This window comes from Marmota monax, unplaced genomic scaffold, assembly GCF_021218885.2.
Source record: "Marmota monax isolate L192 unplaced genomic scaffold, Marmota_monax_Labrador192_F-V1.1 WCK01_AAM20220418_F8-fsc00127, whole genome shotgun sequence".
Lineage (NCBI taxonomy): Eukaryota > Metazoa > Chordata > Mammalia > Rodentia > Sciuridae > Marmota > Marmota monax.
Window position 1 is genome coordinate 4,896,221 of NW_026692894.1, and position 15,037 is coordinate 4,911,257.

General features: G+C 43.3%; 1 non-coding gene across 1 annotated transcript; it reads left to right on the forward strand.

The window, feature by feature from the left end:
- The first annotated feature begins 11,125 nt into the window (after positions 1-11,125).
- On the forward strand, positions 11,126-11,229 carry LOC124096792 (U6 spliceosomal RNA). Its single transcript, XR_006853016.1, has one exon. It is a non-coding gene; the product is annotated as a U6 spliceosomal RNA (small nuclear RNA).
- Positions 11,230-15,037: the final 3,808 nt, after the last annotated feature.

The window sequence follows — 15,037 nt, forward strand, 5'->3', positions numbered from 1 at the left end:
AAATTTCTAGATGACACTGATGCTGATCTGTGACATCACTTTGTAGAACTTCTACTAACATGGTTGTGGTCTGTTGTTAGAGTCTGTAAATAAGTCAGGATGGCACCTGGCATTTTGCCAGAGGGAGTGGTTTCTGAAGTAACGCCAGCGAGCCATTAAGTGTGGAGATTCCTTATTGGTTGACTGCTGTATCTAGTTTATATTAATTAAGATAAGCTGTGTGTAAGATATATATACCCCTCCTGTCCTACAATAAACGGCTCCCACTCCTGCTGTATCAATGTACACAAGTTGCTCGTCACCCCCCCCCCGGGTTATTTTGCTGCAGCCGGACTGTGGCAGTCTGTGATCCTTGAATTTATCTCCAGAGTTTGATTATTTTGAAACAGAAAGTAGAAGATGTTGTCTGCCTGCAAGTTTTCCCTCCTTAACTTCATCTTCATTCAAAGGGGAGTACAACATCTTACAATGAAGCCAAGGATGAGAGGTGCAGGGGTTGAAGTTAAGGGAATGAGAGGTGCAGGGGTTGAATGAGGTAGGCGCATCCCTACCCTTAGAGAAAATTCTGTGAAAACCATAATCCCTGAGTAAGGACAGGAAAGAAAAGAGAAAGACCTGAAGAATAATAGGGAGTTCATTTCAGAGCAGAAGCTCTAATGGGAAGATAAACATACAGGAAAAAGCTGGGCGTGGTGGTGCCTGCCTATAATCCCAGCAGCTCTGGAGGCTGAGACAGGAGGATCACGAGTTCAAAGCCAGGCTCAGCAATGGTGAGGGCTAAGACACTCAGTAAGGCCCTGTCTCTAAATAAAATACAAAATAAGGCTGGGGATGTGGCTCAGTGGTTGAGTGCCCTGAGTTCAATTGCTAATACCCTCCCCCCAAAAAATAGAGGAAAAAAACTGGATATGGTGGTACACTAATCCCAGCTCTGCAGGAGGCTGAGGCAGGAGAATCACAAGTTCACAGCCAGCCTAGGCAACTTACCATGATCCTGTCTCGAAATAAAAAGGACTGGGTACATAGTAAAGCATTTGCCCAGCACACGAGAGGCCATGACTTCAGTCCCTAGCATCAGACAGAGAGGAAGAGGGAGGCAGGAGAGAGATACCTTTGGACCTACAGAGAGATCACTGGTGGACTTTAGCCTCAACAAAAGAATGAAGTGAGAGGAAGAGGACAGTGTGATGAGAGGAAGAATTAATAAGTTAGAACAAGGAGGCTTCACAGTGCACTGCCAAGTGTTGAACCAACTAGGAGATAGTGAGGTCAAGCTGGGGTTTTTGAGCAGAAAGCTTTCTTAGTACTTAAATTACCACTAGGAAGGGCCAAAAGAGACAGGTGGGTGTATTAAAGAAGGCAAAGAAATAAGCCAAAAGACTGAAGAGGCAGGAGTGTATTGGAGTGAAGGGAGGAAAAGAGAATGGTTAGAGTTTAGGTGGGGGTGACGGGATGATTAGGTATTTGGGGACACACATCAGGGTTGTCCTGGAACTGATCCCCACAGATGAGGAGGGACCCTTGTAAAGTAGAATTGGATTATATCCCCAGGTATAAAACAAGTATCCATGAGTCTGTGCTGACATAAATAAATGATTGAATAGGTTAATAAATAGGGGAGAAGAAACAGATCTCCAGGGAATAAGAATTCCAAATAGATTTTCTAGGTGCTCCTCCCTACAGGAGGGGGAGCATTACTGCAGGCTGCCTTAGTCATTTCTTCCCAAGAATACAGTATAGGAAGGGGCAGAAGAAAGAGCAACTTTACAGTGGAAAAACTGGACTAAAACACCCAGCCCGGTGATCAAGGTCACCATCAGTCACACGCTGATAATGTGTACCTCGATAGGATGTGATGAATGGCACTTGACCTCTGTAAGCTTCCTCCCAGCAAACCAGAACCCTAATGGTCTAACGTGAGAAAAACAGCAGACAGACCCGGCAGAGGCACATTCTACAGCACACCTGCCCTGTGTTCCTCAAAACCAGCAAGGCCTTGAGGGCCGCCTTCTGTGCTCAAGGCCGTGGCAGGAGAAGCCTTATCTTCATTTGTTCTCTTGGAACTGAGCAAGCAAGAGTAACATCTAAACCAGAAGGAGGAAGAGAGGAACCAGAATCTTCTCAACTGGTTGGGCCTGTGGTTACCCATCAGTCTGGGGATGAACCACCTCAATGAGAACTGCCGCCAACTGAAAGTCAGGACATGACCTCTGGTCAGGAGAGAGAAGACAAGGAGCCCTTGAGGTTCCAAGGCTTGATCTGGAAACTGATCTCCAGGGATTGCCACATGCAAAGACTGGAGGTAAAAGGAGATGGTCTTGATGTTAAGAGGGAGATTGTGTCAACCTAGAGCCTGCTCCAGGGCCAGAGGCAGATAAAAGGCCACCAGAGGTTCAAATAAACACACACAGAAACTCTTTTTTTTTTAAATCTTTTTTTATTTACTTTTTATGCTGAGGATCGAACCCAGGGCCTCATGCATGCAAGGCAAGCACTTTACCACTGAGCTACAACCCCGGTCCAAGCAGAAACTCTTCTTGCATTGGATCTTTGACTTCAAGTTCTCTCATGAAGCTTTACAGTTTTCTCAAAAAAAAAAAAAAAAAAAAAATCCATGAAAAACAAGGAAGTCACTGGGCATAGTGGTACACACCTGTTACCCCAATCACTGAGGAAGCTGAGGCAGGAGAATCAAAAGTTTGAGGCCAGCCTTGGCAATTTAGCAAGATCCTGACTTAAAATACAATTTAAACGTTGGGTGTGGTGGTGCACACCTGTAAACCCAGCTACTTGAGAGGCTGAGGCAAGGAGGATCGCAAATTCGTGTCCTAGAAATTTAGCAAGACCTTCAGCAACTTAGCAAGACCATGTATCAACTAAAAAAATTTAGAAGGGCTGGGAATGTGGCTTAGTGGCAAAGTGCCCCTGGGTTCAACCCCCAGTACCAAATAAATAAATAAAATAAGAATTAAAAGCCAGGTATGGTAGAATCCCAGCTACTCAAGAGGCTGAAGCAGGAGGATGATAAGTTTGAGGCCAGTCTTAGCAACTTAGTGAGGCCCTGTCTCAAAATAAAATATAAAAAGAGCTGGGGACGTAGCTCAGTGGTAGAGTGCCCCTGAGTTCAATCTTCAGTACCACGGAGGGGGGTGGGCGGGAGTCTGAGAAACTGTCACAGCCAATAGGAGCCTAAGAAGACATGAAAACTAAACATAATATATATTATCCTGGTACAGGAAAAGGACATTAAATAAAAATTAAGGACATCTGAATTGCATAGTTTTTAGTTAATAATAATGTATCAATATTGGCTCATTAATTGTAACAAATGTACCATGCTAATTAAAATGCAGGATGTTAGCCAGAAGGGAAACAGTATTACCCGTATACACATAATGACTCTGCACCATGTTCAGCCACCGGAAGGAGAAGTTGTGCTCCATTTGTGTATAGTGTGTCAAAATGCATTCTATTGTCATGTGTAACTAATTAGAATAAATTAAAAAATAAAAGAAAGGAGACAGTATGGGGTGCATATGGGAACTCTCTTTACTATTTGCTCAATTTCTCTGTAAATCTAAAACTGTTCTAAAAAGTCAAGTCTATTAAAATTTTTTTTGTTCCTGAAAAAAAAAAATTCTTTACCTGGTAACCAATAACAAACAGGAGGGAATGAAGACAGTATAAGGTTTAAACATGAGAAAGCACTTTCGCACAGATGGCATATGGTTTGCAAATTTGAACCATATTATGCCACTACAGAGTGCAAATTTGGATGCCACATAGCACATCAAAAAGGTGTATGAAATGGGCTGGGGTTGTGGCTCCGTGGTAGAGCACTTGCCTAGCATGTGTGAGCCACTGGGTTTGATTCTCAGCACACATATAAATAAAGGTCCATTAACAACTAAAAAATATAAACTTTTAAAAAAGTGTGTATGAAATGATGTACATGGGGGGGGGCAGTAGAATGCAAAATATCTTAGCCTGATGTCAATAAAAATATATGGATTTTTGTCAGGGATTGGAAGAACACATGGAAAAACAAAGCAAGTTTTGGTAGATGGTATTTTACTTCTGGAATTTTTCTTTAATGCTGCATTTATTTATTTATCTGGTACTGGAAACTGAACCCAAGGCACGCTAACACTGAGCTAAGTTGCTGAGGTCTCACAAAGTTGCTGAGGCTGGCCTCAGGAGGCTAAGGTTCCTGAGTCCCTGACATTACAGGAATGCAGCAGCATGTTGAGCTAATGCTATCATTTTTTTGGTATTATAAAATATGTGTCATACAATAAACCAGGGTTAGCTAACTTTTTCTATAAAGGGCCAGGTTGTAAATATTTTAGGTTTTGCCGGCCACACAATCTCTGCTGCAGTTCCCAGGTTCTACCGTATAATGTGAAAATGGCCCTAGATACTAGGTAGGTAAACTAGCATGGCTGTGTTTCAATAAAACTTTATTTACAACATTGAAGTTTGAACTTGATGTAATTATCACGCGTCACAAAATATTCTTCCATTTTTCAATAATTTTAAAATGTATGGGGGATAGTAGAGGATAGGAAAGGCAGCAGAATACAACAGACACTAGTATAGCAATATGTAAAACAGTGGATGTGTAACCGAGGTGATGCTGAAATCTGTATACGGGGTAAAAATGGGAGTTCATAACCCACTTGAATCAAAGTGTGAAATATGATTTGTCAAGAACTATGTAATGTTTTGAACAACCAACAATAAAAATTTAAAATAATAATAATAATAATAATAATTTTAAAATGTAAACACCACTCTTAGCTCACAGGCCACAAAAATAACACATTGGATTTTGCCCACAGGTAACAGTTTGCCAGCTGCTACAGTGAATATGAAAAAACAAATAATAACAAAACACAAAAGCCTATTTTGTCCATCTCTGACCCCATACCCTTCCCTCTTTCCACAATCCTGAGTTATGGGCTCGGCATTCCCGTGCATGTTACAGACTTCTCCTGCATATGTGCGTATCCATAAACAACATGTTTTTCATGTTTTGAAACTTTATAAATATCACCACACTGTACATATGCTTCAGCAACTGGCTTTCTTCACTCCCCAGCCTGGGAACAGAGCGCTCGTCTATGCATCTCAGTGGTGATATACTGCTTCATTACATGAATACTCCTTAATTCTCATTTCCAGTCATTTTCATTTTGAGTAGTGCTCCATCAACATTCTTTTACATAGTACCTTGAGCAAAATCTTCTCTAGTGCAGCCTTCTTCAAATTCTAGTCTCTCAATTGTCTTTATCCAATTTGCTGTTACAACAAAATATAGACTGGGAAACTTAAAAACAACCGAGATTCAAGTCTGAGTTCTGGAGGCTGGGAAGCGTGAGGTCCCAGGCCTGACCGATTTGGTGTCTGGTGAGGGCCTGTTTTCAGGGTCATAGATGGTGCTGCTAGCCGTGTCCTCATGTGGTGGAAGGGGCCAGGGTGTTCTCTGAGGCTGCTTCTTCTTCTTCTTCTTTTTTTTTTTTTGGTATGGGGAATTGAACCCAGGTGTACTTATTATGGAGCTACATCCCCAGCCTTTTTTAAAATTTTATTTTGAGATAGGGTCTTACTAAGTTGCTTAGGGCCTTGCTAAGTTGCTGAGGCTGGCTTTGAACTTGTGATCCTCCTTGTGATCCAAGCCACTAGAATTACAGGTGTAATTACCGCCATGCCCAATTCTGGAGCTTCTCTTATAAGGGTACCTACTAATTCCCTCCAGACCCAATTACCTCCCAGAAAACCACCTCCTAATTCTGACTCTTTGGTGTTTAGGTTTCAACACATTAATTTTTTTTTAGTTTATTTATTCTAATTTGTTATATATGGCAGCAGAGTGCATTTCAATTCATAGTGCACATACAGAGCCCAATTTTTCATGTCTCTGGTTGTACACAAAGTAGAGTCGCACCATTCATGTCTTTATATATGTACTTGGGATGATGATGTCCATCTCATTCCACTGTCTTTCCTACCCTGTGTCCTCTCCCTTCCCCTCCCTCCCCCTTGCCTTATCTACAGTTCCTTCATTCCTCCCATGCCCATCTCTATCCCCATTATGGATCAGCAACCTCATATCAGAGAAAATATTCAGCATTTGGTTTTTTGGGATTGGCTTACTTCAATAAGCATAATATTTTCCAACTCCATCCATTTCCCTGCAAAGACCATAATTTTATTTCTTTTTTAAAATATTTTTTTAATTGTAGATGGACACACAATATCTTTATTTCATTTTTTTAAAAGAGAGAGAGAGAGAATTTTTTTTAATATTTATTTTTTTAGTTTTCGGCCGACACAACATCTTTGTATGTGCTGTTGCGGATCAAACCCGGGCCGCACGCGTGCCAGCGGAGCATGCTACCGCTTGAGCCACATCCCCAGCCCTCTTTATTTCGTTTTTATGTGTTGCTGAGGATCGAACCCAGTGCCTCACCGTGCTAGGTGAGTGCTCTACCACTGAGCCACAACCCCAGCCCATATTCTCTTTTAATGCTGAGTAATATTCCATTGTGTATATATATGAAAGTTTCTTTATCCATTCATCTATTGAAAGGCATCTAGTTTGGTTCCACAATTTAGCTATTGTGAATTGTGCTGTTATAAACATTGATGAGGCTGTATTCCTATAGTATGCTGTTTTAAAGTCCTTTGGGTATATACTGAGGAGTGGGATAGCTGGGTCAAATGGTAGTTCCATTCCAAGTTTTCCTAGGAATCTCCATACTGCTTTCCAGATTGTCAACACATGAATTTTGAGGGGACATAAACATTCAAACTGTAGCATCAACTATTAATGACTTGAAATAAACTTAAAAATTGAGGCCTTTAATGAAATAAAACAGACAGGAATAGAAAAATCAGAGTATGCTGTATCTATTATGGGAAAGAGTTGTTTTTGCAAAGTTTTTGTTTCAGCTTTTTCACACCTGTATGTGTGTATGTGCTTAAGGTAGATAGGTAGGTAGGTAGATAGATAGATAGATAGGTAATGTGCTCAGCGTCTATGGTCATATCACCCTGAACGCTCCCAATCTCATCCGATAATGTGCTTGGAGGTCATGTAAATGCACTTTTTTTTTTTTTTTGGTACCAGGAATTGAACCCAGAGATGCTTAACCACTGAGCCACATCCCCAGCCCTTTTTAAAATATTCTTTATTAGAGACAGGGTGTCACTTAGTTGCTTAGGCCTCAGTAAGTTACTGAGGCTGGCTTTGAACTTGTGATCCTCCTATCTCAGTCTCCTAAGCCATTGGTATTACAGGAGTGCACCATTGTGCCCAGCCCTGCATTGTTAATAAAAGGCTGTGCTGAGAACATTTGAAAAGCACAGATTGAATACACCTAGGAATGCCTAATAAAATGTGCACAGATTCCACTTTACTAGATATTGCAAAATATTCTCTAAAATGTTTTTTTCAATTTATATTCATCCTCACAGCAGTGAGTGTAAATTTCTATTGATCCATATCCTCACCTATAGTGGAATTTTCTCATGGGCTGTTAAATACATCATACACACACACACGAGTATATAAAACTAGTATGCAGTTTGACAAATAACTTTTGTTTTGTTTTGGTATTGGGGATTGAATCCAGGGGTGCTTTATTGTGGAGTTACATTCTTGGTCCTTTTTATTTTTCATTTTTTTATTTTGAGACAGGGTCTCACTAAGTTGCTTAGGGCCTTGCTAAATTGCTGAGGCTGGCCTCAGACTTGCAATCCTCCTTCCTTAGCCTCCCAAGCCACTGGAATTATGGTGTTTGCCACTGTGCCCAGTTATAACTTTTACATTTGTGTACCCATTCCCCATACTACTAGGATATCCTGGTGGGAATCCCTTCCTATGGCTCCTTTATTTCCACTATCAGATATAAACACTGTGTCAAATTTTATATTAATTATTCCTTTATTTTTTCTTTATGCTTTCCACATTCCCATGTTTGCACCCTTATATAATATATTGCTTATTTTAATAATATTGCACTGTAGCTATTATGTTGCTTCCTTCTTTTAGATAATAGCATGGTTTTGAGTTTTACCCATACCATAGCTAGGGTAACTCATTTTTCACTGCTGTGTAATACTCTTTTAAAATGTTACATTGTATCTGTACTACTATCGACAGACATTTGGTGGTTTCACACTTGATGCCACAATGAACTCTATGTCTATGAACATTCTTATCCATTCTTCCTAGAGAACAGAACAAGTGGAAGGATTTCTCTAGGATATGAAAGGAGTGGAACTGCTGGTTTACTATATAGGCGTATGTTTAATTCTGCAATTTACTGCCCAGGTGCTTTTTGAATTGTCTGTTTTCCTTTCCAAGTCCACCCACATGGTACGAGAGTTCCATTTTCGTGTCCTATAACATGGCTCCAATGGTAAATTAAAATAAGCAGAGAAAAGGTGAATCAAAGTCAGATCCTTGGAAAAGAACAAAATTGGGTTGAACAGAAGTAGAAAAGTTGAAATCTTAATCTCTATTTAGTCGCACGTGAATCTTTCTTTCATCATTTGTATGGCACAAATTCAAGACATACAAATGGGGGTGTGAGGGGAGGGGTGGGGTCGTGGAGATGGGAAGGATGAAAGACTGAGGCAGACATTATTACCCTACATACATGAATGATCACACTGTCAGTGTGAACGCACCATCTACAGCCAGAGGAAGGAGACGTTGTGCTCCATCTGTGTACAATGTGTCAGAATGCATTCTACTGTCATGTTTAACTAATCAGAACAAATTAAAAATAAAAAAATAGGTGGGGTAGGGGGGTGGGAGAGGATTGGGGGTTCACCGAATTGGACAGAGTGGAGTAGGGGGATGGGTGGGAGGATGGGAATGGGAAAAACAGTAGAATAAATGGGACGTAATTTTCCTATGTTCATATTATGAATACTCGACCAGTGTAACTCCACATCGTGTACAACCACAAGAATGGGAAGTTACACTCCATGTACATATGATATGTCAAAATACATTCTACTGTCACGTATATTTAAAAAGAATCAATTTTAAAAAGTTAAAAAAAAATACAAATAGGTACACAGTGGGTTAAACAGTGGCCCCAAAAGCTATGTCTACATCCAAATCGCCAGACCCTGTGAATGTTACTTTATTTGCAAAAAGGTCTTCCAATATGATTGAGATTTTTGAGGCGAGATCATCCTGGGTTACTTGTGCCCTAAATCCAAAGACAGTGAGTGTCCTTATAGAAAAGAAGATTCAGACTGAAAGCATGGAGCAATGTGGCCCTGGTGGCAGGAACTAGAGTCCTGTGGTCACAAGCCAGGGTATTCCTAGAGCCAGGCATAAGCAAGGAAGCTTTCCCGCCTGAACATTTGGAGAGAGTGTGGCCTACTGACACCTAGATTTTGGACCTATGGTCTCCAGAACTGCGAGAGAATACATTTCTGTTTTGTTTGTTTGTTTGTTTGTTTGTTTTTTATGCCACTGCATTTTCGGTAGTTGGAAACAATGCAGGACATTAAGGGAAAGTCTGTCTGCCGCATATTCTTGGCCCATAGCCACCAATTTCTCCTTCCCAGAGGCAAACACTGCTGCCAGTTCTCTGTGTGTCGTCCTTCTAGAAATGTTCCTTCAGAGCTCCTTAATAATTGACAGAGAGGCTGGGTGTGGTGGTGGAGGCCTGTAATCCCAGTTACTCTGAAGGCTGAGGCAGGAGGTTAACAAGTTTGAGGCGAGGCTGGGCAACTTAGGGAGACCCTGCCTCAAAATAAAAAATGAACAAGAGTTGTTGGTATAGCTCAGTGTTAAAAGTACCCCTGGGTTTGATTCCTAGTTCAACAAAAAGCAAGATAGATAGATAGATGATAGATAGATAGACAGATAGATAGATGGATGATAGATAGATAATGAACACAGACATTCAAGTTCATTTTACAGATGAGGAGACTGAGTCCCCCAAGCTGGTCAGTGGCAAAGATGAACATCACACCAGGTTTCCTATTTCTTGTGCTCCTTTGAGATAAGAGAAGTATCTAGCAGCAGATTGAGATATTACAGTAGGGAGAAAGAGGAGGGCGTTGGGTGAATGAAGGAAGAGGAATGCCATAGAGGTGAGAAGGACACCAAAGCTGGTATAATGTTGCCTCAGATTAATGCAGTGCTGCCTCAGATAAGTGCCATACTCTGTAGCAAGAAGTTGTTAATTCTCCCATCCCCCTAGATTTTATTGAGCATCTTCTGTATCCCAGGCACCAAACTATATGGTAGGCTGTGAGCAAACCGTCTTCACCTTCTACAAGGGCACAATCCAGTAGGGATGTCCTGCTGGAAGGTAAAGCAGTGTGACAAGTAATGCAAATGGGTGTGTGCTCTATCCTTGGGAAACAGCTTCCTCTCCGCAAGCTGCAAAAGGTATTGAAGGGTGATTAGGAGTTTACCAGGGAGAGAGGGAGAGAAAAGCATCTGGGCAGAGGATGAAACGCACCCGGAACTCTAAAGATTCACGAGACGTTCCACCTGAGAAGCCAGGTAGGCGGTGCTGTCGGGGCCTCGTCCACATCCTCAGCCTCTCCGTGTGCTCAGGACATTGTTTTTTCCCAAAGGCTCGCACCCAGCTCCCAAGAAAACTATCCTACCCGTGCTCAGGGCACCCTGGAAATGCCTAGGAGCTCATTCTTCCCTGGAGTTGCCCGCAGACAATGACCCTCAGAAGCTGGTGTGTAAACACCCGGGTGGTGCTATGGTTAGGACAGGGTTTCAGTGTGTCCCCAAAGGCTCATGTCCTGGAAGCGTGGTCCCCAGTGTGGGGTGTTGGGGTGGTGGACCATTGAGAGGTGGAGCTTAGCAGAAGTCATTAGGTCACAGGGGCACGGCCCTTGGAGGGAATTAATGCAGTTGTCATGAGCCTGGGCTGGTTCCCAGGAGAACAGGATGATAGAATGGAGCGCGGCACCTCCCCGGCAACCTCCTTCTTGGCGCTCTGCTCACCACTCCCGCAGGCGCTCCCGCCACCGTGATGCTATCTATCTTGAACCCTCATCAGAGCTGAGCAGATGCTGGTGCCATGCTCTTGAAACCCCAGACCTGTGAGCTTAAGAAATATCTTTTCTGGTGCTCTCTTCGGCATCACATATACTAAAATTGGAATGATACAGAGATTAGCATGGCCCCTGCGCAAGGCTGACATGCAAATTCCTGAAGCGTTTCATATTTAAAAAAAAGAAAGAAAGAAAGAAAAGAAAAAGAAACCTCTTTTCTGTATAAAGTACCCAACTTCAGATATTTTGCTCTAGCAACAGAAAATGCACTAAGATAGGTGGGGGAATGCTGAGGCATGTGTTTCTCAGAGTTCCTTTACACATCACTATATGGCATGCGCCTCTGCTTATATCACCTGTCCCACTGCTTTACAAAGACCAAGCTTCTCAGCCAGGTGTAGTGGTGCACACCTGCAATCCCAGTGGCTTGGAAGGCTAAGGCAAGAGGATCGCAGGTTCAAAGCCAGCCTCAGCAACTCAGTGAGACCCTGTCTCAAAATAAAATATAAAAAAAGGCTGGGGATGTGGCTCAGTGGTTAAGCACCCTGGGTTCAATCCCTGGTACCAAAAATACATAAATAAATAAAAATAAAAAGGACTGGGGAGATGCTACAGCTCAGTGGTAGAGCACCCCTGGGTTCAATCGCAAGTACTGCAAAAAAAAAAAAAAAAAAAAAAAAAGAGCTCGACTGTGAAGAGAATGAGTGACTGGAGGATCTCCCTCTCCTCCCTCTCCTCCCACTCCTCCTCCTTCTCCTCCTCCCCATCACCATCATCACCATGATTGTTGTTCTGATTTGGTTTTTGAGCTCCAGTGGGGTAACCCCCTTTCCTCTATATGGAGAGGTTCCTGTCTTATGACGATGTGGGAAGCAGAACTCACTTCTTGGTATTGCTGCCAAAAATACCAGCTACTCACTTTCCCACCCTTCCTGTGAAAGCTAAGTCACGGACTCTATTAATATAATGTGCCCAGCTGAGCACAGGGCTCACATCTGTAATCCCAGAGGCTTGGGAGGCTGAGGCAGGAGGACTGCAAGTTCAAAGCCAGCCTTAGCAATTTAGCAACTTAGCCAGAACTTGTCTCTAAATAAAGTATAAAAAAGGTCTGGGGAAGTGGCTCAGTGGTTGAGTGCCTCTAGGTTCAATCCCTGGTACCAAAAAAAAAAAGAAAGAAAGAAAGAAAGAAAGAAATGCCCATTGTACATTTGGAATCAGCAGGAGCTTGTGATGCAAAGAAGCAGAAGCAGAAAGAGTCTGCCTGTGGATGGGCAGTGCCAGGAGTGACAGCAGCATTCAGTTTGGGAGAACAGTTAGGGCAGCACAACACCCGGGGTCTGGTGCCAAAAGGACTCTCGGTGTGACTGTGGAGTCAAATGCCCGTTGGGGCAGTGGCAGCATCTTCAGTGGCTTGGCTTGGCGGTGTGATGTTGGCTCCCACCCTAGACTGGTTGCGGAACGGCCTCAGCTCTCCCCTGCAGGGCCTCAACTCGTTGGACCTTCCCTTTCTGGCTCACCCTAGTGATTGCTCTGGTCAATGGGATTCTAGTAAACATTGTACAAGCAGAGGCTTGAAAAGCACTTGTGTAATTGGGCTTGCTCTCGCTGCTGCCCTCTGCCATTGCCGTGAGAACGTGTCTAGGCTCGCCTACCGGATGATGAGAGAAACAGGGAGCTAGGCCAAGTCTCCCTGAGTTAGCCCAGAAGAGGCCATCCTAGATCAGCCAACAGCCAGTCAGCCTGGGACATAAGAAAGAGCTCAGCCAAAATCAATAGCTGCCTGGTCCACCAGCAGTTGATCCCAGACACTCAAATAAGTCTAGCTGAGATCAGCCCAGATCAGCCCAGCCCCGAAGAAGCCGAACTCCACAGACTTGTGAACAAAAGACATGATCATCTGTTACATGCGGCTGAGGTTGATGATTGTTTATGTGACATTATTGTGGCAATAGAGGTTGATTCTGATGACTCTACAACCTTCTCCACTGGTTTATAAACTGCTTTTTCTACTTAAATCAGCCAAGAGTTGAATCTGTTGCCCTGACTAATACAGAGAAAGACTGAAGGTGAATGAGAGAGAACCCAGGGCCCAGGGAGAGACTGAGCGGGGAGAGACTGGGGAGAGATGGGATTGGAGGCAATTGGATCTGTTCAGATACAAGTGTTGCTGCAAAATAATAGTGCTGGAAACATGACAGGAGATTACAGTTGGTCCCCCTCCTGGGAAAGCCTGAGCTGGGGTGGCTGTCCTGTGCCGCAAAACCTTCAGGGGCCTCAGCTCCTTCTCTGTTACTCCGTCACATAAGGACATGAAGGTCTGAAATGGTCAAGTTGGTCCAGATGCCCTGCCTCCACACATCCACATTTCAACCACTGGAATGAGGACAAGAGAGGACATGACCTTTATCCTTAATACTAGATGGTCAGCTTTGTTTCTTCCTCTTTCAATCCATTCTCAGAAACTGGTCATATGGCTGCACTGGGCTGCAAAGAAGGCTGGGAAATGTCAACTTTAAGGCCAATCAAGCGTTTATCTAAACACTATTTCTGTGGAATGAGGGACAAGTAGCCTCTGCCCTGTTCAAGAAGAGATAATAAATGGAACAAGATCTCTAGGGTGGACTTTGTTAGTCATTTTCTTCTTTCATGTGAAGAGGGCTCATTTTTTTTTTTTTTTTTTTTTTTTGGCAGGGGAGGCCACTCTGTTCCCAGCCTGGGCCTAAATCATTTGTCTAAATCTGTTTTTGGCAATCCCATTCAGCTTTGCCAGGAATTTGCTTTTCCAGCCTCCCCTGTGGCTGAGTGGCCATGTGACCCAGTTCAACACTATGAGGGGAAGGCTGCTGGGGGTTTCCAGGAAATGTTTTACCTGCTGTGAAAGAGACAAGCTTCCTGGAACCCTCCTGGGGGGGGGATGCCCACTTACACCACGAAAGAAAGGCCAAGACAACTACAGGTAGCCAGCCTAGAGCCCTGACGCCTTTCTGAATGACCTTGAGGGATGAGCAGGTGGAGAAGGGAAGAAAAGATATTGAGGAAGTGAAAGTATCACACCCACGGGAAACAACGCTGAGAAATGCCCCTGGAAGCTGAGTCGCAGTCAAATCAGGAGGACTTTGTTTACAGCAGTGTGATTTATTGTCAGAATTGCCTCATTCCGCTTTGGGGCCGGTTTCCCTGCGTGTCCAACTGATTCACCACCAAAGCATGACAGGCCTTTTCTTTGCAGGTTTAAGAGGATTACCCCTTCTTTCCCCACTTGAGAAAATCTTGGTTCATGAAAGCAGAGATCTTGACATGTGAGTGAGTAGGAAGTTCTGATTTTAAAAATTGAGGGAGAAGGGAATGGTTCCCAGCCCCTTACAGCAAGTGCAGGGTTGCATGCCTGTAATCCCAGCGCCTTGGGAGGCTGAGGCAGGAGGATCTTGAGTTCAAAGTCAGCCTCAGCAATTTAGTGAGACCCTATCTTGACATAAAAAAATAAAAAGGGTTGGGAATGTGGCTCAGTAGTAAAATGCCCCTGGGCTCAATCCCCAGTTTGACTCCCTGTTACAGACCCTAGGGTGAGAGGAGGACACTTGGCTGGGGGCTGAGCTCTGAGCCTCAACTTCAGGTCCAGAAGAATTGAGATCACTGAAATTTGAACATTGAGCTCCTCACAATGACCCCACCTGCCTGAAATCCAGACCATTCCCCAAGGTTCCAAGGTTGGGTGAACTTGGGGGTTCTATGTGATTCCAACAAGAAACAGGGTATAGGGAAAGGGGGGTTGTTAAGACAGAATTTTCTCCTGAAGGAAAGGAAGTGAGTGAGATTTTACTTTTTGTTTTTGTTTTGTTGTTGTTGTTTGTTTGTTTTTGGGTTTTTTTTTTTATTTGTTTGTTTTTGGAATGCGGGAAGGTACCAGGGATTGAACCCAGTGGCACTTTTCCACTGAGCCACATCCCCAGCCCTATTGTGTATTTTACTTAGAGTCAGGGTCTCA